Source organism: Cygnus atratus, chromosome 17 (genome assembly GCF_013377495.2).
Source record: "Cygnus atratus isolate AKBS03 ecotype Queensland, Australia chromosome 17, CAtr_DNAZoo_HiC_assembly, whole genome shotgun sequence".
In the NCBI taxonomy this organism is placed as follows: domain Eukaryota; kingdom Metazoa; phylum Chordata; class Aves; order Anseriformes; family Anatidae; genus Cygnus; species Cygnus atratus.
The window spans coordinates 11,496,800-11,522,726 of NC_066378.1; the positions used below are offsets into that span (position 1 = coordinate 11,496,800).

The 25,927-nt window shown below is 53.7% G+C and overlaps 1 protein-coding gene across 16 annotated transcripts in view; it reads left to right on the top strand.

Moving 5' to 3' along the window:
• NCOR2 (nuclear receptor corepressor 2) overlaps positions 1-25,927 on the top strand; it is a 235,881-nt gene that overhangs the window by 22,808 nt on the left and 187,146 nt on the right. The window contains exons 1-2 of one of the 16 annotated variants that reach the window (XM_035565017.2): positions 23,199-23,307; positions 24,937-25,042. The exons of 14 other annotated variants lie outside the window; for them this stretch is intronic. The gene's annotated coding sequence lies outside the window, so the exon portion shown is untranslated. Of the gene's footprint in view, positions 1-9,978; positions 10,000-23,198; positions 23,308-24,936; positions 25,043-25,927 lie in introns of those variants that run through there. One more of the 16 variants, XM_035565018.2, reaches the window with a different exon arrangement.

Below are 25,927 nucleotides of genomic sequence, written 5' to 3' on the forward strand. Positions count from 1 at the left end.
CGGGGCATCAGGCGCAGAAATGCGGCTGATGCTGACCACTTGTCTTTCTCTCGCGTGTGTTCCCGTGCTCTGACCCTTGAGTTTTAATCCCGAGAGCATGATCCCAGGGAAAGACAGTGGAGACTGCGCTTGGGAAGAAGTCCCAGGAGGTCCTTATTCGTCCTTGGGAGCTGCTGAAGACAAGTGGCGAAGATCAGTCGGGGGATAAACCATCAGCCTCGTCGAATGTGCTGCGAGAGCGTCTTCAGGGTTTTGTCTGCGTGTCCCGAGTTCTGTAATAGCTTGTGCTGCTCTAGAGGGGATGTCATGTAGGAGTTTTTTGGAACAGCATGAATATGGAAAAGAGAGAGGATTTCCTGAAAACACAGTACAGATTGTTCTTGATGTCTCACAGCTACAGTGGCGCATTTGAGAAATAGAGCTTTTATCTCCTCCACTGCGCTCCTCACGTCAGTCCCCGGAGGAGTTGCAGCGGGGAGGCTGGGACCGCGCAGCCCCCAGGCGGCTCAGCCCCTCTGCGCCTCCCTGCAGGGACGGACGCGTCTCCAGTGTGCCCTGAGCCTCCCTGGCAGGCAGCCTCGAAGGACCGCAGCAGGGCTGGAAGCAGCGCTGCAAACCATAGAGCAAGGACCAGCCGCTCACTGACACGCTGCTGGATTGGGCTGCCTTGGACGAAACGTTCCCTGGGGATAACCACGGAGCCGCGCCTCGGACGCAGGATGGATCCCCTCTGTGCCTTCGAGCTGGGCATCTCCGTACGACGCTCAGAAGTGAGCCCACGTGGCGGCGTTCCTGGGGCCTGCCCCGCTGCTTACAGCAGGGAGGATTTCACGCTTGGGCTTCTGCATCGGATCCGCTGGGGTTAGGGTGGGAGAGCGGGCGCGGGGCGGGGGCAGCGGCGCAGCTGCAGCGGAAAGCCCTGCTCCCACACAGCAGCGAGAGGAGCCCGTGGAGATGTCCTGGCTCTGGCGAGTCATTGTCCCCAGGCACGGCTCCGCGGAGCAGCCTGCCAGATCCGGCTTAGCGTGGTCGCAGCTGTCGGCTTGGCTGCCAAAAGGAGACGGCGCGGGGCCGGGGGGGGGAGGAAGGAAAAGTTCCCTTTGAGAAATGGCAGCGGCAGCGGGAGAGCAGCGAGGGTGAGGCCTATTGATTACACGCTCGTCTCGCGTCCTTTTGTGCCCGCGCTCGAAGGCACGCTGCGTGGACAGAGCGGCCCCGTGCAGCGCTCCGAGGAAGGCGGCGGTGGAACGGGGTCTGGGAGCTGAAGCAGCAAAGTTTGCTTGGGCTTGAAACTTCCCAAGTGAGGATGTCTTGTAGGCAGCGGGACGTCCCGGGTGGGACAGGCTTCCTGGGAGAAAGCTTTGCTCTTACTGTGGTCTCTGAACTGTCTAACTCAGGCGCCTGGCACGCGCACTCGCTGAGTAGCTCTGAAATTTCAAGGATATTTGTGCGTCATCCATAAAAGTCCTGTTCGTGCAGCTGGCGTTAGGAAGCTTAGAGGACCTCTCATGCCGGGAAGTAGTCTTGCCCCTGGAATGCGATAGCTGGCTCAGCAGCTGCACGGCCTAGGCTCTATCCTGCATTTAAAGGATCTCGCCAGCCCTGAAACACTTCCCCCAAAGCCACTTGTGCCATGTTTCTGTTTGAGCACGTTCCCTTGCGTTTCAGCTGTCTGCTTTCCAAGTACAACGCAGAGAAGCCGGGGAGGACTTGCGGCCCTTTGGAGGTGGGCAGGGAGGACCGCGAGGCACCTCGTGCGTCGGAAAGCTGAGAAGCAGCAGCGGGGCTGCTTACCTGCGGGGGAGCCGGGGGACATTTCATCCTCCTGACTCCCATCCCCTTGCGCGGAAGGGGGCAGCCTGCTCCTGGAAAGTGCCCCCCTTTTGGGTACGAGGGAGGCGTGGAGAAACCGGCTGGTGCCCCGGCCATAAAACGGCGGTGTCGGTGGCTGCCGGCCGTGCAGGAGGGCAGTTCTGGGGGGATGTCGTCGGTGGGACCGGTCGATGGAAGCAGATCGCCTTACGCTGTGCCCCTTGTGCTAAAAATACCGGGGCGGCTCGGGGAGGGTCTGACGTGTGCTGGAGAGCCCGTGGGGGCGCAGGGGCATGGCAGCAGCCTGGTCCTTGGGGGAAACCCAGCGAGGACCCAGTGGGTGGCGGGACGGTTGTTGCAGGCCCCCGCGAGGTGCGTGTCCTCCTCCTCCGGGTGGCCAGCTCCTCGGGGAGCTCGGGAGCACGAAGCGCGGCGGGTGGTGCAGCTCCTCTCCCAGGTTCCCGGTGCGCTTTCTTTCACGCCGGCTGCGTCCTCTGCGTGTCACTGACCGAGTAACACACTTGTTTTGTTGATTTGGAGTGGGAAAACATAGCTGGAGTGGGAGTGCACATGGCAGATGCCTGTTTTCTTTCAGAAAGCCTGAGGATAGTAAAGACCTAATTAGCATTCTTGTGAAGGCAAGTCAGAGGGAGACTCCGGGATTTAGTTTTGCGCGGAGGGAGTGAGTCTGCATCGGTGAAAACAACAGATTGCTGGAAATGTGCAAGCGAAGTGCTCGGTGCTCTGGTGGAGGAGAGGGGAGGGCACGGGAGGGTGGCGGGAACAGTCAGGTAGGTGCTGCGAGGGCACGGGTTTCCTTCAACACCGGCCGAACGGTGGCTGCAGCCCGTGTCCTGGTAGTGCCCTGTCCTTCCCATCGTCATCCGCGCTCCGGTGCGGCGGTGGGAAGAGCTGCCCCGTGATTTCGGCCACGTGGGGAAAGTGAGCTCTCGAACGTCACCAGCCTGCGAAAGTGCCAGGCTCCTGATCGTCAGCAGAGGAGCTAAGGGGCCGCTTACTTCATCTCTGCAGTGCCATTTCATTTGCTGCTCTGGAAGGCTTTGTTTGGAGGTGATCCAGGGATAAATTCCTTGTGCGAGGCAAGTGTTTTCCAAAAGCGTGTTACTGTTGGTTCCCCTCCTCGCCCCCCCCATCCTTTTGTCTCTGGAAGGAGACTCCACATCTGCTTATGTTGGCCGGGAGAGATGCTCTTGGAGAATACAAATTAACGTTTAAGACGTTGAACCTCCGGTGTACGTCTAATCACTGTATTTCTGCATTTGCGGTGTGTTCAGTGGGCCTCATTTATCATGATGAAGTTTAGTTGTGCGCAGCTCTCTCGCTGGTCTTCCAGTCCTCTGCCTGAGGCACATATGCTTCCATTAATTTTCTGCTATTATCCACTCAGGTGTCCTGTGTGATCCAACATGCTTAATTTCATTCTACTGAGCGCAAGCTCTTCCGATCTGAAGTTAGCAGTGTGATTTGCAAGCATCATAAGGAAATGAATCTTTCTTTTCTGGAGATAACTGCTTCCTGAATTTCTGTTCTATTTGTAATGCGCTAATAACCTCCATCCACCAAATCCTGCTCAACTGGAGATCCTGTTTATGTCCCTTGGGCTTTGAACTGGAGCGTTCCTCGCTGTATTCGAGTTGCATCCAGGGCCTGCCGAGGGCTGATGGGGCTTGGTGCTGGTCCAAGCAGAAGCTGGTCAGTGCATTAGGTACGACGTGGCTCTTCGTAGCTGCAGCAAGCAGTTGGAAGACGTGGGTGTAAGAGGCCTTGGGAAGAGGGAAAATGACTGCGTTTAAAGAGGTTGAGCGCGCAAACCCAGGGAACGTGGTGATGGGTGTGGTGTAAACCTCTCATGCAGAATAAAGATGGTTATATAAAAGCTGACTTGAAACGGGCCAGGTTTCAGAGCTGGCTTCCCTACAAAGCATGACCCGGGGCAGAGTCTCTTTGGCTGTCAGGAAAGCTTTGAGAACTGTGCTGTGGCTTCCCAGCTGTTTGTGCTTTCAGAGCGTGCCTTCAAAGACGTGGTGCTTTGGGTGTCTCCGCCCCTGAGGGAGGAGGCCAGGGTCTCTGTGGGGCTCTGATGCCCCCTGGTCCTCCACAGCATCCCCGATGCCTGCGCTGGTCCTCGGCTAACAGTGCGCAGGAACAGCTGTATCTGACACCCGGTGATGCACCTGCTGATTTTGTTTTGGCCATGGGCAGAGGCCGTACGCACCCACAGCTCTGCCCCGCGCCGTGGTGGTGCAGCTCGGCCCACCGGAGGTGTGAAGGGCTCTCATTTGGGGTGGTGTTCCTCACCCCTCTGTCACCACCGTGCTCGGGTCACTTGGCTTTTTGCCTTGCCGCAGAGCCCGCCTGCCCCGTTCCGGGCCCCATTTGCCTGTCTTACCGGGCAGAACTTCCCACCCGAGGTCGAGGCTGAATCCCGGCGTTTTTCTCTAAAGGGGGAGGCTGGCAAAGGCAGCAGGAGCCGGGTGCTGGGGGAGACGACCGCGGCGGGACGGCCTCCCCGGGTGACCGGGTCTGTAAGGGCGGCATTGCCGTGCCGGCTGCCAGGCCTGCCGAGGAGGCCAGGGCTGAGGTCATTTTTCATAGCCGGGGCCTCCAGGCTGGGAACGCCTGACTTGCAGGCCCTGCAGAAAAATGCAGAAAACTTGTGGGCTGAGCAAATACCTCCTGGAGCAGATGGTTTGCGCAGGGGAGCGAAGTTTAGAAGCGAAAGCAAACACGCACTGGCTAACGGAGGGGGTGAGGCAGGGGAAAAATGCTGAGACACGTTTGTCTGCCTCTGGAGCCATTTCTGTCTTGGCTGCTTCCAGGATTTAATGCTGACGCTCCCGAACTTGACAAGGCAGCGTTTTGGTAGATGCTTGTTAAAGCCCTCAGCCGGTGCTACGCACTTAAAAACCCAACAATTTATGATGGTTTCTGCCTGCACAGACACTTAACGGGCTACTGAGACCTGGAGGTCTCTGCTCCCCCTGGGACTCAGAAGCTGCCGGCCGAGCGCTGAGCTGGGGCCGTGGTGCGCTCATGTGCATGCTCCGGAGGGGGAAGGAGCATCCTGCCTCTTGCCGTGCCTTTGAAATACTTTGGGGAGGTTTGTAAACCATGGGGACCTGCAAGGCAGGAGGGTTGTGTGACGACGGACCCGAATTTTTCATTAGCTAATGGTGTTCTGTAATGTAACGAGAAGTATCTCAGAGCGTGTAGGCAGCGGGAGGAATGTGTGCGCGCCTCCCCTCCAGCCTGCTGCTGATGCGTGCGTTAATCTGTTTGCATTCGCTCTGTAAAGGCATGTTTATATCGGGTTTTCAGGGAAGTCTGTTTCCTTTTAAACGGAATGAAGATAAAGCAGGGACACTTGAGCCTTTTATGGGTAGGATCTGTAATCCTCCGCGCGAGGGAAGTTCTCTTGGAGGCTTTGTTTAACGTCGCGGCGGTACAGTATGTTGCTGCCTATTCTTAGCCTGCTTTGCATACGTAATTAATTTGTCCCCTACAGTAATTTCTCTGTAGTGATAATGCAGCGCTCTAAATGCCACGCTCATGTGGTTATGTGAGAGTAAATGTAAAACAGCTAGTCGTGGTGTAAGTGACTGAGGTGACGAGACGGGTGTGCGGATAGCGCTGAGCACTGAGTGCTAACAGCACGCTGCCCTGTTTTCAGCCCCCAGCGCAGATAGTTCGTGCCCTGAACAATTCACAGTCCAAGCCCTGATAATAACGAGTACAAAGAGCACACGCTACGCTTGGGAAGTCTTTCTTACAGGTGTTTTCCATTTGGCTCTTGCAGCGGTGAAGTTTTGCTCGCTGTTTGTTCATAGATGGGGAAATTGAGGCTTGGAGACCTGAAGTGACGCGTTCCAGTTGACACAGGAAGATGGTACCGGAGCCAAGATGAGCCATCGGGTATTTTGTGGCTTTCCATTCTGTGCTCGTGCTGCTCAGCGTCCTCACAGAGAGGGTAGGCATCCGGGGACCTGCTAGCTCTGGCTGGCTGGCGGCCGGCACAAACGCCCGCTTCGCCTTTCTCCTTCAAGGCACAGAAAACGCCGCTCGCCACCGAGGGGAGTGCGGCTGCCGACGTGAGTTTGCTTGCAGCAGAGGAGCCCCTTAATGGAAAGGGCACCGTGTGTAATTGGGCTGAGCTGAGTGTCAGCTGCTTCCTGCTCGTATGGCATTTGATCTGCAGCAGAGATCGAGCCCTGGTGACGCAGTCCATTGATGCTTCTGCTGCTGCTGTTCCCAGGGAAGCCTGCATTACTTATTCATGTGGCTTTCGGGAGCTGTCCCACAAGGATATGTCTGAGGGTCGCCTCGTGTTTGTTTTTCCTTCTCTGTGCTTTTAATCTTCTAGACGTCCTCTTCGCCTGTCATTCTTCAAAACCAAATATTTTTGGTATTCTTGGTGGCTTGTTTAAAGAAAAGTTGAAACCAACAAAAAGACTTCTGTTTTGCATGCGTTTCTTTCCATGTGCGGGGTTTTCACTGCGCAATTCTAAATGGTAGAGTTATTAAACTTGAAAAGCATCTGCTCTTTAGAAACCCTTCACGTGTACTGTAAACATGACGGGTAACGAGGCAGAGCCTGATCTAATTGACACAGCTCTGCTGTAACGCGGGGTTGCATGAAGCCTAAACCCCTGGTTCCTCCGTCGGGCCGGTGACTGGACTTGTGAAGCCATCTCCCCCCCAGGTGGGGACTCCTGAATGCCAGGCCTGGCTTTCCTTCCTGTCCGCCTCCTCCTCAGGGCCTCCAAACCTCCTTTTTTCTGCTTCATGACCCGCAGAACAAGCAGCTCTGTCGCAAGCTGCCTGGGCAGAGCGGGAGCCTTGTGTCCTACCTACAGCATTTGGGAGCGGTTCCCCCTTCCTCCCACCTCACCCAGTAACCAGCAGCACCCACGAACCAGCACCGGGCTGCCGGTGGTCGGGGGGGGCTGTTTGGTGTCGAAAACGTTCCCCATGCAAGGCTCCGGCAGTGCCAGCGGCGAGGAGGGCAGGAGGCGGCTGCGCTGTGCCAAAGGGCTCTTTCAGCTCCTTTCAGCTCTCCCCGTTAGGGGTCCTGGCTCACGGCACATTAGATGCCTTGTGCAGATGTCTTGGCTGGGAAAGAAGAAATGGCCCCTTCTCCCCCCCCCGCCCCGAGCCGAGCAAGATAGAGGAAAGCTATTGATTTGCTTGTAGTGAAAGCGAGCCCAGCCAGGCTCCACGGAGGTTTGTTGGGTCTGTTTTAGGGCTTTGTTACTGGGGAGCTGGGGGAAAAATGTTCAGAGGTTTTGCCTGTGAGCGAATTGCTAGCTGGGCGGTGCTTACCTGCTGGTTATTTCCCAAAGGCCCTCGGTTTTGTCCCACGGGCTCTGCCCCATCCCTGCAGCGTTGCGGCCCCGGGGGCTGCCCGGCCGTGCGGGGTGGCAGGAGGCCAGCTCCATGCGGGCAGGTGCCTCTCCCGCTGCTGGGAACGGTGGCGGGACGCTCAGCGGCGGTGCTGGGGGTGCCAAGGCGTAGCTGGGGCGCCAGGCTGTGCTCTGTGCCAGCCCTTTGTTGTCGGCAGCTTCCCCTCAGCAGCACGCAGAGGCTGCCCTGCTGCATCTCTGTGTCGCTGCTGCCGGGAGAGGAACGGAGGAAGCGGCCTCTGCAGCTCTTAATCTGGGCTTTTTATTGAGCACTAAATTCAGCCCCGAAGGCTTTTCCCTCTGGCAGGCAGGTACTTTGGAGAAAAATGAATTTGGGGAGCAGCATGATTTATTTACTCGGTGCTCTCCTGGAGAAGTCTTTAATCTCCGCGTCGTGCTTGCCCTGCTGCGGCCATGGGGCTCTGGTGCCACGCTCCTGTCCCTGCCCGTGGCATCCACGCACACCGCGCATCACAAGCGGCCAAGCAGCGCCCTGGGGAGGTTGTGAGAGGGCAGCCAGCTCTGCGCAGTCCCAGCTGGCATCGGGATCCAGCTGTGTGTGTTAAATTTCAACTCTAGTTGCTGGTGGGTGCAAGCATCTGATGGTACCCTGTGCCAGTGGTACCCAATGTCGATCCTAAAGGCTGGAAGCCCCATAGGGCAACTGGTTTGGCTTTACCTCGTGGGGCAGAGAGGCTGGCTGTGTTTAGTGCCTGCTGCTTGTCCGAATGGTCCTGCCTCGTGCCCGTTGTTTTGTTTTCCTGTCTGGAGCAATGTTGTTTCGTTGTGCTGGAGCACGGAACCACACGAACTCGGTTGAGATGCTCTCCGTGTGGGGCCTGTGGTGGCGGGTGTCATCGCGTCCTCCCTTTGCTCACGTCTGGTGGAAAAAACGTTCCCTGTATGCAGGAAGGGAAAAGGGGAAAAATATTTTCTGAATGTTTGCAGTTGCTAGAGAGCCGCCGAGATTTTTAATCTCGAGGTGCAAATTGTCGTTGCAGCGTTTTCCCGGGGAAAAGCGGCCTGGAGAGGAAATGGAGCCGTATAAATGCGCCTGGCCGGGCTTCTGGCTGGCTGTTTGGAGGGAGTTTGTGTTCTCCCTCCTGGCTCGAGGCCAGGCTTCCCGAGGCAGCTTGGCAGAGCCGTGCTGCACGCTCAGGTGCCCCCTAACCCGCGGGCGGCATCGTGGCCGGTGACCGGCCCAGCTCCGCTCGCAAGTGGCCTGCTGTAGGGATCGAAGCGTGTGCTGGCACCGCGCAGGTTCCCCACGGCCTTTGAAAACCTAACCTTGTAATTTTAGCAGCTGGCTCGGCTCCGCTTCTGAGCAGATAGGCTTGTTAAAATAAATAAATAAAAACACGGGCCCGCGTTTCCTGTGCGTGTCAATATTGGAATAATTGGAAACGGTGTGTTTTCCCCCGGTCACTGACCTCGAGTTTATTCCATTATTGACTGCTGGGTTACTGGCTTTGTGCGCTGCGGTTAAGCGAGCTGTGAGGCTGAAATCATTTGGCTGCGGTGGTGTTGCTGGGCAGGAACTCGCATCTGGCTGACTCAGATCGGGGTGAAAGTGTACCCTCTGGCAACGCGACTGCTGGGTTATCTGCCCCCTCCCCCTAATAAACGGGTTAAACAACATAGTGGAGTATTGATCCCGCTTTCATCTGGCGGCCCCGGGCTGCAGCAGTTACCTTTGTGCCACATTCCTGCTGCTTTCCCAAGGATGAGGTATGCGCCGCGCTCCGCAGGGCCGCCTCCCGCCCCGCTCTGCTGGCCCCATCCCTCGCCGGGAGCTCGCTCGGGTGATGCTGTGGGCACCGTGCGGTTCGGTTCTGTGACCTGGCAGCCTGGCTGTGTTCCTCAGGCTCTGTTCCAGGAGCTGCTGGTAGGAGATGGGGAAGTTGGCCCTACAATAACCGCGCTCTGTTCTCTCTGGGGCTGTCACAGGTAGGCACAGGGCTTCTCGAAGGCTGCCCAGACCATCTTCTGCCTGTATCGGTGTTTGCCTTTGTGCCGTGCGGACTCGCAGACGTTCAGTGGCTACGTCCTAATGTTCTTTCCGAGTTGCCCGTGGGTTATTTGAGCACCGCCTGGTCCTGGCTGCGCTGCCTGCTTTGGGGGAAGGCCCTGCTGCATGGGCAGCAATACACCGGGAAGCGAATCCCCGTTACGCCGTGCTAACGCCCAGCCAACCATCACCGCTTCCATACCAGCAGCCCGGGGCAGGTTACGCGGTGCTGAGTGTCTGCAGCCCCTGTGCTGTATCCTGTATCAAAAGGCGCATTTTATTTGCAGGGGAGGAGGGTGGTTTGCTTGTTTTTCTTTCCCCTTAAGCACGAGCGCTTTCCCTGAGCTTGCACCTCCTGTCTGTGACTGCCTTAGGCTCTTCTGGCTTTCCTTGCTGCAGAAAAGTGGCTTTAATACACAAACACTCACAAATATTGTTCTATATGATCCATTCGTATTTCAGGTCTAATTAGGACTTGATCTTTGTTAGTGACTGATTTGCTTGTCTTGCTAGCGGGCCGTGGGGGTGTTAAAAAGGCCTCTCCGTCTGCTGCTGCTCTGCTCTCCACAGCACACATCCATCATCTTCAAAAGGAGCGGGGGGAGACGGGTGGTTCATATGTCTTGTATTTTTGGAGCCACTGGTATTTGGCATCCAAATAAACAGGTGTCCTGGCATGGGAGAAGAGGAATACTTGTCTCGGAGCTCCTGTCTCCCGTGGCAGCGAGGATCTTCAGGGAGCTTCTATCAAAGAGCTGGGTTGGTAATTATGTAATTTATTTTCTTTCTGCCAGGGGATTGGTGTGTCTGTGGTAGGGTAGACTGGTACAGGAGGTAAATGTCTCTGGAATGCAGCCCAAAAATTTCCTTAGATAGAATTAAACTCGGAAAGTAAATAACACAGCTGCTCTGCGAACCTCTTGGCCTTACCAGGCAAATGTTTGGGACTCGTCAGTCCCGCTGGTATGTGCCGCGTTCAGACGAGGTCGTGCCGGCTGCTACAGGTGGACGGGTGCTGGGTGTAACCCCTGAACCTCTACGTACCCGAGTTGGGGAAGTTTTGGGGACCGGGGATGTTCCTGCACCCAGCACTTTGGGGTGAAATGCTGTCAGAAGAGCACATTTACCCTTTCTTGTCGATATTTTGTGTGGAGGTCTCCCCAGAACCCGGTGTCTCAGCTCTAGGGTTGGGTCTCAGAGCTTGGCCTTGTTGGCTGCTTGGTGTGGAGAAAGCTGGTGCAGATGGTATAGAAAAAACCTTCCCAAGTCTGTTCTCGGTTGCCTGAGCCCTGCCAGGCGTGCGTGCAGAAGAGGGGCCGCTCCTGGGGAAGACCAAGACCGTGAGCCCTGTGCTCGAACCCCCTGCTCAGTCTTAACTTTGTTTCTTGGCTTCCAGCAGCCCTGCTTCCAAGAACAAGGCAAACGCTGCGGTGGCCTGATCCAGGGACCTCGCTGACGTCAGCGTGTGCCTGTCCCTTAACCCTGTGGACTTTGGGTCAGGTCTCTGAAGGCTGGGCATTGAAAGCAAAGAGCCGAAAGGGTGGCTGGGGTCACACCAGCCTCTGCCTCGGCGGCTCAGGAGAAGACAAGGGGCCGGCTGTGGGAGCTGAGCAGGCCACGAAGGTCAGCCCAGATGAGTGAAGGCAAAGGGGTTTTGTACAGCGCTCTGGCTTGAGCCAAACGTCTCTTAGAGAGCTGCTGATGGGCCTCTTAACGCTCATCTCCTTTGCAGGTTTGTTTATCTGCGTGTCCCCAGGGCGCTTTGAAAACCTCTGGGGTGCCTAAAAGGAAGGAGGCACCCAGTGTCTGTGCGCAGGGTCAGCGCTGCAGCACGGCACGCTTGGTTTTATTTTGTTCTTAAATAAAAGCAGTTCCTGAGCAGATGGAAACATCAGCATTAGGGAGCTGTGGGCCCTTGTGCTTTAACGCTGTCTCTGAGCAGCTAGCGAGACGCATTACGGAGCTGCTGCTTGGAAAGGACCTTGCCAGGCAGCCTAGCAGGGGCAGCGCTGGGGAGGGGAGGACTCGCATGCTGCTTTCTGCTGCTTTGTGCTGTGGGCTGCTGCGTGCTTTGGGGGGTGTCTGAAATTAATTGCAACTCTCAAGACACAGAAAAATCCAAAAGCCAGTCTAGATTTGTACGAGGATAACACGAGCTGGCCAGGAAATGATGCTGCTCGGCTCTGGAGCTCTATATAGCAAGCAGAGAACCGGAAATAACAAACATTGGATTTACTTAGGAGTGGTGTGGATTTGCTTTTTGTTGTAAACCACAGGAGAGCAGTAATTTTCACCTGGTGTGACCCGCTCACGAACCGCAGCATCTCCAGCGCTTGCTGCCCGCAGCGCGCACGGGCGGATGCCTGCCCCTCACATGGGCTGTGTTCATCAGGCCGAGAGCTGAAGCATCTCAGTACCGTGCCAGATGTTCCCTGAGCCCTTTCTTCCCCTGTGCACGTGCTGCTTCCTCAGTGCGTTTTGGCACCAGGGGGAAGGTAGCAGTGGTATTTAAAACATAAAGGGTTCCAGATGTGAACACGCTTTGGACACTGCTGGTGGAGCGCTGTGTAATCCGCACAGGTGTTTACATTATGGCATGGCCACATGTATGGGGGGATAAATACATCCCAGATAAAGTTGCTTGCTTTCCTAGGTTAGTTTCCTCTCTTCCTTTTAAACTGTAACTTGAAATCCACACCCTGGGGAGCGTGCAACCATATACCTGTTAGCTTCATTCCCTGCTGTGGTGTCAACTTGATGGTTGGAGCTTCGCCTTCTTAAATGTCAGCAATTAGGTGCTAGAAGTTCCCCTCTTCCTGCTGGAGGAGCTTGGACGAGGCCCCTGAGAACCATTTGCCGTAGGAAGCAGCAATTGCCAAGATCCTCTGCTTCTATGGAGTCTGCGTGATCTCTTCACCTCGGGGCGGATGGAATAACCCTGGCCCTGCCACTTCAGCCCCTTCCCCGGCCGGATAGCAAAGCCTGGCCCCGCTTGTGATGCAGGGATCAGCCTCTGTTGCTATCCCCAGGGCAGCAGAGGTGGCTCTGCTGTGAGGTGGCACCTCCTTCCCGGTCGGAGGGAACTTGAGCACTGACATTTCTCCTAACGTTGTGCAAATCCTCCCGTGGCTTTCATCCACAAGGAACAGGCAAGTGGTTCGTGTTACGTTTGGGGGAGGCTGCACACGAATGAAAAGGAAAATCAGATTTTCTTGGCACGAGGTTTAACTTTGAGCACCTTGAACACAAAACCAGCAAGGGGCTGCGAGCTGCACAGAGTTTTGGTTTTAGTAGAGCTAGCTGGAAAACTCTTCACTTCTTGTGCTGGTGCGCCTTGGAAGCCTGCAGGGACTGCGGTCATTGCTGCTGCTGGCTACATGTTGGCTTCGTGACGATTGTCAATCCATGTGGTAATGATTGCAGCCCTTTGTTTACAAATAACATCACAATAAGAGATGCTATCTGTGGGTCTGTATCTTCCCTGTTAACGCAGCAGATCCCAGCCCACAGGTGGGGAATGGTCTCTCCATAAGGCTGCTCCTCTAAACGTCTGACACTTCAAACAAAAGCCCTGCGTGGTGTTTGGAGCAAATTGTGTTGAACTCCAAAGCTCTTAAATTGTTTTTGGGCCTGGAGTTAATTTGGAGTGTGAAAAATGGGTATCACAACACTGTCTCCAGGACACGGAGGCAATGATGTTCTTCCCAGGGCATGCCTGCAGCTCGCGCGCCTGATGGCGAGCAGTGCACCTCCGTGCTGGCGGGGTGCACGGGGTGTTCCTGGCCGTGTGCTGCCGCCCAGCTTCTCCTCTTGAGTTTTGTGGGTGCTCAGGGTACTCACAGCAGGTTGATTTCAAGAGAAATGTTGAACTGGAGAAGGAATTAAAAAAATCCAAAGAGGATCACGTTAATTTCAAGCTATTGTCTGTAGCATTTCACCCTTTCTCCTGTCGGTGATGCCTCTCTTTATAAGTATGAATGTGCTGTGACAGACCTTGCAGTCGAAGCCTGAGGTGTCTCACTACCTACTGCAGGCTATTTCAGGGATCTGCTTGTTTCCTCCTGTCCATGTCTCAGCCGTGGTGCTCCTTCCCTTCTGGTCGGAGGGGAACCGAGGCTCCTGACTCCGGTCCTCCGAGGAAGCTCCTAGGGTCGACAGGACAAACGCCGCCGAGTGGCCAGCTGGGTGGTGGGCAGGCAGATGCTTCAGGGGGCCACGTCCCCTGCTCCTGGGGCTGACTCGGGGTGGAAGACCCCTTCGGGCTGCCGACCTCCCGGCCCATCGGGGCCTGCTGAAGAGCAGTTGCTTGTGTGAGGCCTTGTTTGGTTTCTGTCCTGAGCAGGTGCATTGTGCACTGGAGAAGATAGTTTTGTAAGTGTAATCTTGGATGATGAGTGAAGTGCTCTGATAAATAACCTCTCAGACCTCTAGGGTAATATTTCTGGGTATTTTTAGGTGAAAAAGAAGCTCCTGGCAACTGCACAGGAGGCTGCTGCTTTGACTGGCATTACAATGATAAATCTATTGTGTGTTTTGGTCATTTTTTTGTGCTTTTTTTTTTTTCCTCCTCAGCTTCTCTGGGCTTCTTTGCCTTCAGGTAGACCAACAAGGGCATAAAACCCAAGACGCAGGAGCTGGGAAATGCCTCTGTCCTGGGAGAGGTGAGCGTGTGGCCAGGACTCCCGCCTGCGCCGGGCCGCTTCCCAGTTGCGGCCTGTGAGTGTGCGGCCGCTGAGGCGGGCCCAGGCCCGGCGGCTGGAACCGCGGTAACACAAATCGAGCGAGCGGTCCGGTTAAACAAGTAATGAAGTCAGTAGGGTGCCTAATTGCATTAAATTCAAAATTATGTATGGACAATGCCTTTCTGATCATTGCTGTCGGTTTCTCATTGCCGTACACCGCGCTGCCCTTGGAGAAGTTTCCCCTCTCTCAGATGAACACGCGCAGGTATCACAGAGTAAAACTGAAGTATTTTATGCTTCAGTTTGGTTTGGCTCCTTCCCGATTCCCTTGTGAGCATTGCAGCGGTGGTGTTCTGCTTTACCGGAGGGAGTTTGGGTGATTTCAGCCTCTGCAGCTTAAAGCTATGTTTTCCCTTCCTGCCAAGGGTTTCTGCTTTGCTCCTGCTGCTCTCCCAGACAGGCCCTGGTGGCTGTCAGGATTCAGGCAGCATTTTTAGAGGTGACTAGGGAAGAGTCAGGCCATCCTGGTGCTTGTTCCTTGGTTTCTGTGCCACGCTGGCTGTCCCCGTCCTTCCTGTCCCTCCGCATACCTGGGGAGTTGCTCCTGGTTTTGTAAAGCAGCTGGGAGAGGGCTCGACAGCCGTGCCTGCGGTGAGGCTCGGGGACATGGCCGGACAAGATAACCCATCATTTTATTTGAAAGTAATCTCTTAACTTCCGTGTTTCCAGGCTTCTTTCAAGCAGCACTTTAAAGGTGCGTGTCAGCCTGTCTCGGAATAAGCATTAAGCTGAGGCAGGAGGACTATTTTGAAGGGGAGGAAAGCCGCTGAAATTAAAGACACTTGAGAAGACACAGCCATCACAGCTGCCAGAGGAAATTCTCCTCTTGCCAGACAGCACATTAGCAGCAGTCTCTTGCTATCCTGGGCACAGTCCCGTGGTCAGGCACTTAGTGCATTTCGAAGATGGGCTGTCAAGGCCAGAGCTGTCTATGGCTTGCAATTACTGACCTTTGAGGTAATGTGTCCTTAATAGAAGGATGTGAGTACATGAGAGAAAGAATTATCGTCATCATAACCATCTCCTCACCTCTTTGGAGGAGGACAGTTCTGTTAAAGGACCTGTGCTCCAGCTGAGCTGGTTCTGCCCCTCCACGAAGAGTGCCAGCTTTGGCAAAGGCGAGGGTAGATGTGGGGAGGAGAGGGAGCCCAAATAACCACGGGGCTGTTACTGGCTTGTTAATTTGCTTTTTTTCTTCTCTGCTGTTAGTTTTGGGCTAGGGCTTGTGTACGAAGTCCTGGGCAGGGTCTTCAGGGTAGCATACAAGCTTGTCTGGACTTGGGGATCCACAGCTGGCAGAGCACCTCAGGGAGGGGAAGGCTGTTTGGGTGAATCAACGTGGGCATTGCAGAGAGACGTCTGGGACTGCAGCTACAGCGATGAATAATAAGAGATCTTGTCATGTTTGGGCAGAGTCTGCCTCTTTGCTGATTGTCTCCTTGGGAAAAGGGACCTACAGGCAAAGAACACGAGGCTCTTGCACTCAGTTAATTTTCTCCAGGGATGGCAAATGCTTTGCGATACATTGCCCTGTGCTTTATCAGAGGATCTGAAGGCCCTTTGCAAACCTATAACTAGCCCTTGATTTGCCTCAGCACCTTTGTGCCTGCCACCCTTGTGGCAAGACTGGCGAGCCTTGCTACCCTGCCTCTGCCAGAGAGGGGATAAGGGGTCAGAAGGATGTCGGCTGGAGCCCGCAGGAAGCCAGGGGACTTCAGCAAGGCACGAGGTCTTGGTGACTGATACAGCTAAGTGACTTGCATGGGTGCAGTGACCTGAGCAGGGCTCTGCACATTTCATGCACAGTTGCTTTAAAGGGATGCTGATCATTTTCAGCATGACCTGCTAATTATTAGAGCAGATGAAAGACTTTTTTTTTTTTTTTTTAAGTCCTCCTCCCACTGCATGTTCTCTTTTCCTCCTCCTTTCCCAAGTCTTTATCCAAGCTAATCAACATGATACAAACAGTCTAAAAAGCAGTATTGTTACTACAGCTATTAACTGGGAAGGAGACAGCAGGCATCTGGAGCCTCTCAGGAAGGACTTGCCTGGTATAACACATTATTTTTAACAGCCAAAGTGAGAGCTGTAGAGTCAGAACAGAAAAGGCTTAACATCCTTTCTTTTGAGATCCTAATACTCAGTGACCTGTATCCTATGATGCAGATTTTTAAGAGCCAAGTATGGAATTTCAGTAGTGATGAGTCTTTCCAGAGATCTGATACATCCCTGATTAAAAATAAATATCTATATCTGTATCTTTTGCTGGTGAGTGTTCAGATGTTCAAGACATGTGGCTGGGTCCTGCAAGGAGAATCTTTCCATCCCAAGTGACAATTTAATGTTAATACAGTGCCCCTAGGCAGCAGAAGGCAGGACTTGGGAAGGGTAATGTTAACTTGGTGCTGTCGTAGTTCCTATGATTGTGTCGAGCTGGAGGCATTGGTTTTTCTCCCATATTTCAAGATTTTCTTCTCTAGAGCCATGGGATAGGTTTTCCAGAGTCTTCTGCTCTTTTTAAATGAATACTTAGAAGTTGTGCTGATGGGGTAATGGAGGAGGTTGGGCTAAGGTAGAGGATGAAGTCGTCTCAGGGATTTCAGCTGTGGTGGTATCTTGGAAGGAAGCTGAGCAAATGGACATGATGTTTAAATACTGTGTCCTGAATTGCTTTCATTTGGTTCTTATTTTGTAAGCCATTGGCTGGGTTTTCTGTCCTTTCAGAAATCAGCAGCTTCTTATGAAATATGGAGCTGTTTAAAAACAGACAGCAGCTGCTCCATCCTTGCGTCAGCAAGGACTCAGCAGAAGGAAGGGGAATGGTAGACGGTTGTTTAGCTGTGATATTCTTCCCCTCATTGCTGTTGTCATATTGTGTTAACAGAAGGTCTGATCAAATGTACACCAGGAAAGTAAGACTTAATGTTTCTTTGTTCTCCTGGAATGGTGCTGGGAGGGAAGGGGGGAATGTTTGAATGAGACTTTTATTTATGCGGTTCAGAGAGCTTGGTGTTGCCTGTGTCGGTAGATATGTTTTTCTGCTCTTGTGTCTTAGGCTATTCTTGGTATTTTTAGCTGAGAAAAGTCTTTATTTGTTTTCTTTGTAGAAAACCTCCGCTGTGTGACATAAAAACCTCTTGGGGGGTAAATATTTAGTGGAGAGAGTATGCTCCGTTCGAACCGGCTTCCTAACTTGTTTTAAATTCTTTTTGAAAATCTCAGCCAGATTATTTAAAAAAAATAAAATGAAAAATGAGGAACATCGTTGCACAAGAACTGGAAGGAACCCAAAGAGTTTGCTTACTGTTAAAATTGCGACATGACTGAAAACATTTGGTAAAGAAAAATTAATTGCCTGGTGTATTTGTGGTTTCCTGTTGAATCTCAATTTCTAGAGGAGGCTGAAAAACCCATGGATGTTTCCTGAGATTACTAGATAGCATTATACCTTGTGTGCATGATCGGAGACCTTCAGCAAAGCGTGCCAGATGTCCCCGGTTTGATGCAAAGGGTCTCTTCCATCCTGAGCGTGGCTGTTTGCTCCTTTTTAATTGGGTGAGCAGAGGTAATGGTCCAGTTCTGCTTCACGGAATGAGCTCTGAACCTGGATGAGACCTTTGGGACCATCCTACCTGTCCTCGAGTTAGTGTTCGGACAGGGTTTCTGAGCAGTTTCTTACACCTTCATCAATCTGGTAATGATCTGGTAATGACTTTCTTCCGACCCAAAAGCTGCCCAAAGAAGGATGCTCATGTGGTTGTTAGCCCCCAGATGTGCCCTTTAATGGGCTCTAAAGCCACGGGCAGGGCTGTTTTTTAAGGGAGGAGAGGATCAAGCAGTCATGCAGCAGAGGAAGGGCTTGAATGTGGTTCAAGATCTGCTCTCGCCCATTTTGCATCACTCTTGGATAACGACCCTGTGCCTGTTGGCTTGTGAAGTGAGAGCTTGAGAGAATCAGATGGGAGAAATATCAGGGCTGCTTGGGGTCCCCTTCAGGTGCTTGGGGACAGAAGAAGGCTGACCTGGTACCATCCTGGGAGCCGCGGGTTAAAAGCAGAGCTTATCAAGGCGGCAGTGCTTGCAGCCCTGGTGTGGCTGTGCCGCTTCTTAGGGCGCCTTGTGGGCCCCGGGCAGGTCGCTGCAGCCCGTGGGTGCTGTGGGTCTGGAGCCCCTTTGGGGTGGGCTCAGAGGGGCACAGAGACTGCTGGGGAGCCCAGAGCCTGGGATACATCCGAGAGCAGCTGGGTGAAGCCCTGGGCTCGAGCCGTCTCAGTGGGGGCAGGCCAGGCGATCGCAGCTCCCCTTTGGCCCGCGGTGCGCGCGCCTCGGCTCGATCACGCAGTAGGTGGCTGTGTGTAACGGGTGGCGTCACGTGGCTTAGGGTTGTGAAATCCCTGGGGCTCCTCCGGGTATTCCTGCGGGATGGGCAGAGTTAGCCCTCGGGTGACTTGTGTGTGGAAACAGTTAATCTCGTGAAACGCCAGGGCTGGCTTTCTGAAGCGAGGGCAGGGGCTGCGGGGGGAGCGTGGTCAGCGCGTAGACTGGAGACAGGCTAAAACTCATAAAGGAAGAACGTATGTAGGAGTTTTAGAGCCGTGTACGAGTGTGTTAAAGCTTTAATTTGAGATCGTTTACTGAGATCGAAATGAGCTTCGGCGCAGCTACACCGCTCTCAGGGAGCTGAAGGCAGCTTTTGAGCTGGATGTTAGCCCCGCAACTGCAGGCAGCTCGCTGTTCGAGAACATGCACAGTTGCTTAATATCTGCTTCTAGTTTCACTGGAACACTGTAAAGTGTTTTCTGGTGTCGTTTGAAATAATGAGAAACGTATTTAAAAAGTAATGCTCATCCAACCCTTCAGCTTTCTGAAAGTTTCCCACCCAGCGTGCAACGTGCTTGCTCTTGGGAGGGTGGGAGTTAAATTTTCCTCTTGACTCAACTGTGGAAACTGTCTTCATTTATCATTTCCCAGTTTAGCTCCTGCATTGAAATTATAGCAAGGCTGGAGTTTATTTTTGGCTTGTGTACATTTATCTCCTGCGTATCCTTGTATCTATTATTAGAATCCTGCTCTATTGCTAAATGGATTGGCCGAGCTCTTGGGGACAAAATATCGAAGCCTATGACTAGGCTGCAATATCCCTCGGCCGCGCTGCTTTTGCAGTATTCATAGCGACTGGGTTTACCCTGCATTTGTCATAGCGTTCTTATTTTAAACCCTGAGGATGCAGCGGGCAGAGGCAGCAGATAGGAGATCTGAAACGGCATATCAGTGTGTAAGGGGAAGGAGGGGGGTGTGGAGGGGAAGCTGTGGCTGAACATAAACAGAAAGCAGCTGTGCGCTTTGGAGGCATCGGAATTGCGTGGCCAGGCTTCAGCCCTGTCCTCGGGTTGCTTTTCTGTCTTTTTTTTCTTTGATATTTCCATTTCAGACCCCAAATAAGGGGATGATGAATCCCCTGAAAGAGGACCGGTATGATGGTTGGTAGGCTCGGGGCTTACCATTTCCTGCAGTAAGAGAGAAGTTGGAAAATTTTTGTGGATTTCAGCCTTGTTTCCAAACCTGTGTGAAGCCACTGCTGCTGGTTGGTGGCTGGACATGGGTCCTCAAATCTGTACCTAGCTTTATGGCTTGCACAAGAGGGATTTTCGTACTTCCTCTGATCTCGCTTGCCTCCTGTTTCCACATCCAGCCTGAGCTAGTTGTTTTTTTTTGGGTTGTTCTGGGATTTGATATGTTTTGTAACCAGCTATTGAATATCTTCTCCGTGTTCTCGCTTTGCTTGCAGAACTGTTAGATGGGGTTTGTTCAAGTGGCCTCTTTCATTTTCCCTGCCTCTGTCCCACGTCTTAGGAAGATGCGCGGGGTCCCGCGTACCGGAGCGGTGTGCCTGGGGGGGGAATACTTCTTCACGCTTTTTTAGTTTTTTGAATAGCCTGGGCAGTGCCTTTGGCAAGGGTACAATCCAGAGCTCCCTGAAACAATTGCGAAGACTTACTGTTGTAGCACAGCTTTGGATCATGTTCTTGATATTGTTTTTCTTCCCTTCTAATTTGTTGCTCTAAAAAGCATGATGAAACGCTTCCCCTGCTCCCCTCTTTTTTTTTTTTTTCCCCTTTTCCTTTTAAGCTGCCTTCCTACGCATGTGGATTTTCTCCTTCCGTGGCTCTTTGCCATGTGCCAGTTCGGGCCGTGTGTAAGCTCGGTTCTGCTTCGCTGACGTGGGCTCGCTAAGTGCACGGGCTGCGTTCTGCTGCCGAGTCTCTTGATCCAGTTAGAGGAAGGCTGCCTGGGAATGCCAGCTTTTGCATCGATGCCTGAATGAGTCGTCTTTTTCCATCTCCTCCCTTCTTTGTGTTCCCCTTCCAGCATCCTTCGGTCCCTATGTACGTGCCACGTGTTTCCCCGGTCTGCCTGGGCGAGCAGCATTTCCTGACGTCAGAGCGGGTTCCTGACGACGCGCTTGGCCCACGCGAAGCTTTTTTTCCCCTACAGGCTCCACTTGCAGGGGCAGGCATGCCCGGTGTGCATCTCGCCTGGGGCTGGCTGTGCTTTTGAAGGCTTCGGCTTGCAGACCCAGAGGAGGGTTAGCCCTGGCCGTGTGGCTGCGCCTCTGGGCTGGAGGCAGGAGCTCGGTGGCGCGGTCAGCGTGGGGCTGGGTTGCCCGAGCGGTTTGGTGCTGTGGCCGCAGCTGCTTGGCAGGACGGGGAGAGTTGATCAAACAAAGCTGCTTCCACTAATTGTCAGGCTTTTGTATTTGTTTTTGTGACTTTTTTTTTTTTTTTTAAATTTTATGAACTTTAAAGCATGCATGACTGAACGGTTTAATTAGCTGTGGGAACTGCTCGAGATAACTCGCCGGGATTTTCTGCAAACCTCGCTGCCCTTCTCGTGTTTTCAGCGGAGCGGCGGTGAGCGAGGAGGCAGGAGTGACCGCGAGCACAGCGCCGATGCGATGCTATCGCCGGGACAGCGACGGAAGCGACTGCAGCTCGCTGCCGTGTAGGCTGGATGGGAATGGTCCCCAGGGCGGCAGGCAGGCTCGTGGCGGGGACAGGGTGCTCTGGGGACACCCAGCTGGAGCCCTGCGCCTTGTGGAGCTGCCCCTTTCGCCCAGGTCACCTTCTTGCATGACTTTGTCTTGGGGAGGAGGCCACAGGCATCCTTCTCCTTCCTGAACTGCGCTTAAATGTTAGTCTTGAGGTCTCCTGCACTTCCGCCCGTTGCCCCAAAACCTCTCAGGGGCTGTGGAGGTGCTGACAGGAGGAATACCGGCAGTGCTGTTAGAGCTGTACGGGCTTCGTGGAAACGCGGGGGCTCGTCAGCAGCCCCGCGGCCTGCCAGCACGTGCTCAGAGGTGGTAGTGCCGGACACCAGGCTTGAAGTCCTGCTCCCCGTGCAGTGCGTGGAGGCCCCGCTGACTTGCAGAGGCCTGGCATTCAGCCCAGGGTGATCTCCGCGTCCCATCGGGAAAGGCGTCGTGTCCAGACCCCTTGCGGTAGCTGTACGTCTGTTTTCCAGAGCTCAGACACTACCTGAGCAGTGGCTGTACACAACTGCGTGCGGCTCCTCTCTGGAGGGAGCAGGGGAAACAAAGGCCGACCTTGCAGTGCTCTGGTGGTTATAATAACAAGGTTCTGGCTTGTGGTTGCACAGCGTTATTAGCAATGACCAGAATGGTCTTTCTGATGTATTTCTCTTGTGCTCATGGTGGTTTTCTGTGGTCGAATCTGCTTGCTTCATGTTTTGTCCCGAAGCACGAATGGATCGTGTTTGGAGCTGGCTTCCATGCTACGGGGCCTGCTTTGTCCTGACCCCCGGAGCTGGATGGGTTCTGGTCTTGCAGCCTGTCTAGAAGCCGTACGTGATCAAGTGTTTTCAATTAGTTTTGAATTGGTAAGGGTCATGGAGGTTATGGCAGAAGGTCCGTTTAAAAAAAAAAAAAAAAATGCATCCTGTAAAAGGTGCTGTTGGTTATTTCCCTTAAATCCTTAGATTTGGGGTTTGAGAGGAAAAATCATTAAATGATGTCTTAAAGCTGAATAAAGAAGTCAGTATTGAATGTTTTAATGTCTTACAGATGCTGTGGGGTTGCAGGATTTTATTTTAAATTTAACAATGGGAGTTGGAGCGGCTCCAGCGCTGTAAAGAATAGCCTCTTTAATTAAGGGGCTAAGCTGGAAGAGCGTGTGTAGTGCGATGCCATTTTAAAGTTTAAGCGGGGCTTTGTAGTTGCGACTCGTTACTCCCCAGTTTGGATCGCACATCCGAGTGTCTGGGGTTGTTGTGGGGATGTTCCCTGCCCGGAGAAGGAAGGCTGGTCTGGGGAAGGGCAGCGGGGTTTCTCCAGAGCTGCTGGCTCTGATCTCATTTTCTTCTCTTTCCTGTGGCCCCCGAAGCCTGCTTTGAAGGTCCTGCGTCTTTGCAGGCGCGTGCACGTGATGCCTCAGAGCCAGGAGAAAACATCGTCTGTTTGTTTTTTCCCAAAGAGCTTGCATTTTTTATTTATTTTATTTTCAGACTGGGGGGAGAGCATTTTGTGGCCACGTTCTCTTAAATGTCATCTTGGTGATGGCGAGTTTTGAAGCAGGTTGGGGATGTGGGGCGGGGATCGAATGCCGTCTGTTCAGGAAGATATCCCGAGACCCACTGAGATTTCACCCCAGGAGCCAAGCATGAAATTTAGCCAAATGTCTGCGGTGTTCGGGCAGGCAGGGCCGGATCCCGCCCCTAAGCAGCTCTCTGGGTTTCAGTTCCCTGTGGTTTGCTCGCCTGTTACTTACTGGGGTGGAACCCAGAAAATTGGTCATTTTAAAAAAAAACAAAACAAAGAACTGCTCTTCTCGCCTAGAAAATGTAAGTGTTCCAGACGTGTGTGTGACAAAGCAGCGTGAAGAGATGTGACGGCCAAGTCTTGGCTTCGATTAACCCCGAGCTCCCAGGACCACGGCACGCAGCCCGTGCCGGCTGCGGCTCCTGCCCCGTGCGTGGCTTCGCCTGGCGCCGCAGTAGCACAACGTGCGTTCAATTATCTGAGGCAACAACTGCTACTCTTGGCCATCTCGGAGGTTTCGCTGCAAGAACGAGCATCTGCCAGGGTTTGCCACATCCTGGTTTGTGCTAAGAGGTGGAAGACAATTGTTTGAGGTTTTTTTTTTTTTTTTCTTCCCCCGGATAGTTTCTGTGAGAATTCAGCGCTACAAATTGAGCTACAGCTTGATGCATCCTGATGAGTAATTCCCACTCCGGTGAGAATTGTGCTCTTTGGCGTAAGGAGATGCAGCCTTGTAGCAAGGACTGAGCAGCTGTAAGCCTGCGAGGCCAGGTACCAGGAAACCTTGATGGTCTGCATTTAGTGTGTCCTCGTGTGTTTATCCCCATAAAATAATTAATTGAGCTAGAGCTCCCAGCAATGTTATCACCTTTGCGCATTAAAAAATCATAATCGTGCTCTCCAGTTTAATGAGATTTAGAAAGAAATGGTCTTTTTTGCTTGCCTTCTAGTCTCCGAGTGCGAAAGGCTCCCATGGGTCACACATTCAAGCCTTTCCTCCCGAGTGTCGGGGCAGCAGGCTGCCTGCTCTCGGGGCTGGCCCCGCGGAGTCACCAGCGAACGGGGCCTTTGGGTTTCCCAGGGCTGCTGCCAGGCTTGGAGCCGGGTCCTGAATGCTGGCAGCGCTGTTTCGAGCACTCACAAGTGAGCTAGCTGTGTTTTTGCGGTGGCCTTGGCTCTGCTTTTTTTTTTTTTTTTTTTTTTTCTCTTTAATTTCTATTGTTTTCCTTGCTTATTTGCTAACTTGCAAAACTCGGCAGATTGCAGAGGATCTCCCAGCCCCCGGGGTGAGCGTTACTTGGAGCTGTAGCGATCCCGCTCGGAGGTGGATGTGGGGCCGGCTGGGGGCTGCGGAGTTGTCCTGGGCAGCTTGGCGTGCTTTTGGAGGCCCAACACTAACTTCGTGGTCTTGGGAGCTGCTGCGTGTCCATCAGCCTCTGCTTTTGGTGGAATTGGAGGAAATTCAGTCACCAGACCCCTGGCCTTCAGCAGTCTGAAGCGCGCCATTGAGTGTGTTCTCCTTCTCTGTTTGAGTCTTGAGTCCGGCCCGGGCTGGCGGGGCGCGTTTGTGCTTTTCCCTCGGCCAGCGTCCAAGCTGCATGGGGACAGCGCGCTGCGGGTACAGAGGGCGCCTGGACAGGTGAGGTCTCCCAGGATTTGCCAAGAAGGCCTTGGGAAGCTGCTGGCTTCCTGCTGCTCCGGAGGTCGTGCCCAGAGCCCCGCAAACCCCAGCTCTACTCACGTGAGACAGCAAGGGCGGCGTAACGCACACGTGAGCGTTACCTTGCTGTCTGGCTGCTTTCTCTCGAGCGAGGCGAACCCGAGAGGAGCACCTCACACAGCTTGCTGGAGCGAAAACGTCAGAGAAAACCTACCTGCTGAGCAGCGGCCTGAAATAAACCAGGAGGAACCCGAACACCGCGTGCAGCCCGTGGCGGTCACCGCAGCTGCTGCTGCAGGCCCTCCTGGCGGGGATTTCGGCGCGGGATGAGGAGAAGCCACCGAGGGCCTCGCCTCGGACGCGCTCCCGGGGCGTGAGGGCAGCAGGAGGGGAGCAGCCCCTCGCCGCCATCCCCGATCCCGGGCACGGCCGGCAGGAAGCGGTTAAAGAGGAGAGAGGTTGTCGAGTTGGGTTAGCCATGAGATAGCTCATATTTTAGAGGGTTTCAGAGCTAAGCTATAAAAAGGCCTCGCAGTATTTCAACTCACCCATTGTCTGCTGGAAGCCAGCCAGCGTTGCCATGGCTACGAGGAATTATTACTTGCTGCCAGAGCTGGAGGAAAAGCTCATACTTTTGGCTTCAAAACAGGAGGGGTGGACTTATGTAATCCACTGTGTTTATAGGCTGAGACTGGCAGGAGCATTGAGAAATAATTACAGGCTTTCCATTTCATTTCCAGCTCAGTTTTAAGGCTGTGTGGCCTCTCTTATTTATTTATTTCGGAGCTGCGACGGTGGCTGCTAACGATGCGGGAGGTTGCGGAGGTGATGCGGGGATGCCGCTAGGTGAGTGCCCCCGGGCTGGCCGGGCTGCTTTTGTTTTGGGGGCGTTTTGTCTGGCGAGCTGAAGCAGGCCGGGGCAGAAGGAAGTTCCTTTGAGAAACCGGGACTTGGCCCTGCGACACGGGAGCAGCCTGCGGCGCTGGAGGCTGGGAACGCGCTCCTGCGGCTGCCCGGAGGTGGCCGGCCTCTGGCTGGAGGAGAGGAGCTGCGAGGGCTCGCGAGCCTCTGCTGCTCTCAGGCGTGGCTGTGTCCCTCAGCCCGTGCTGGCTTGCAGCACGTTATTTTGGGGGAAGGAGGGGAGGGTAGTGGGCAAGCAGAACGGGGAGAAAAAGTTTGTGTTTTCCTTTTTTTTTTCTTTTTTTTCCCCCGAGTGTCTTGGTCTTACACGTTGCTGTGCCGGCTGGAGACGGATTTGTCGCTGTGATCAAAGCAGTTTTGCTGATGTTTTGTGCTTTTGAGAGGTGAATTGCGAAGTTAGCCTGTAATTAATGTGGGTTTGTTCGTCCCTGGAACAGTCAGCAGACGACGCTGTAATTTGGGTTTGCCTGAAAAGCAGCACGCGGTGTGTTTTGACTTCGGTCAGGCCAGTGGGAGTTTGCAGCTGCTGTTTTTGTGCTGGCTGTTGCAGAAAGGGAATTACTGCCGGTAAACCCTGCCCGCAAAACTTTGAGGTTGGATGGCTTCGCTGGGTCCAAGGGTCGTGGCACCGTAGTCCCTGGGGAGGATGTCGGTGGTGCGGTGGGAATCCCGTGCCCAGCGGGATGGCGAGGGGAGCGGGACTGGGAAACTTGCTGTAGCAGTTAAAAAGCACGTGAAAGCTTCGGTGTGCTGTGCCTTTTATGTTTCCCCTCATCGCATGGTGACCTGCTAGGGAGTTACGTTCTCGGT